Source organism: Sinocyclocheilus anshuiensis, unplaced genomic scaffold, assembly GCF_001515605.1.
Source record: "Sinocyclocheilus anshuiensis isolate Anshui unplaced genomic scaffold, SAMN03320099.WGS_v1.1 scaffold944, whole genome shotgun sequence".
Lineage (NCBI taxonomy): Eukaryota > Metazoa > Chordata > Actinopteri > Cypriniformes > Cyprinidae > Sinocyclocheilus > Sinocyclocheilus anshuiensis.
The window spans coordinates 257012-258071 of record NW_015549559.1 but is presented as its reverse complement, the minus strand read 5'-3'; the positions used below and the strand labels follow the sequence as shown (position 1 = coordinate 258071).

At 36.7% G+C, this 1060-nt stretch overlaps 1 protein-coding gene across 2 annotated transcripts in view; it reads left to right on the top strand.

Annotated features, from left to right (window-relative positions):
• The window catches only part of LOC107657107 (solute carrier family 12 member 4-like), a 22306-nt gene that overhangs the window by 547 nt on the left and 20699 nt on the right, over positions 1-1060 (top strand). The window lies entirely within an intron of this gene.

Below are 1060 nucleotides of genomic sequence, written 5' to 3'. Positions count from 1 at the left end.
ATATATATATGATATAAAGGGAGGGATTTAAGAGTAACTCAAGCCGGGACTCTTGGCACAGTGATGACATGCCAGACGCCACATTGGTGTCAAAGGAAAACAATCGAGCTAAAGCAGAGGCGGGACCGGGGGTCTGTAATAATGGGACAGGCCTTAAGTATTCATGTACACAAAAGATGGAGCCTTCTCTCTTTGTGCCAAGACAGTTGAGGCTATAACTGGCATTTCTTTCCTCCATTTTGTTCCTTTTCTCTAGCACATTTTAAAAGAGAGAAACTAATTGTAAGTAGAGACATGTGCAGCCCAAAGGCAGGAATAAGAGACATCAGCATCTGTTTACTGCAGCTGTAATTGGCATACGGAGAGACCACCAGGTCTGTGGAGACACAACTGTCTTTATACCCTTTGTGTGTTGGAGTAAAAGGGTGTAAATTTGGGAGTAAGGCTTTTGTAAATGGGATATGCACACCATGCACAACACTTGCAAATACAGTATATAGGCTAATGTACTGTATATTAATTGCTTACTGTTAGTAAGGTCAAGAGAGTGTTGCTAGAGCCAGTCTTGTCACATTTTTGCCTATAGGCTTTGTAAAAAAAAAAATAATAATATCTTGCATCAATCAATACATAGCAGATGCTGAGCTTGCACGTTAAAATTAATGAACAAATTGAATCATTGAATGATTAACTACAGTAAAAAAATATATATATAATAATGCATACATGCAGATTCTTGCATTACAGCATTCCATAAATGATAATTAATTGTTAATTATACAGCTAATCATGAATTAATCATTGCAACAACAAAGAACCCCATCATCTCAAATGGACAGCAAACATTAAGTAAAAAAATCTAGTGGTATATAATCCAAATGAAAGACAGATTCAAAAAGGACATTTAATCACAGAAAAGTAGAAAATGCAAATATACTATATACACACAAAGTGATATTCACGTCATGCATTTCCCATGCATTTTTGGGAGTCTTTACTGGCTCTTTAAACTCTCTCTCTCTCTCTCTCTCTCTCTCTCTCTCTCTCTCTCTCTCTCTCT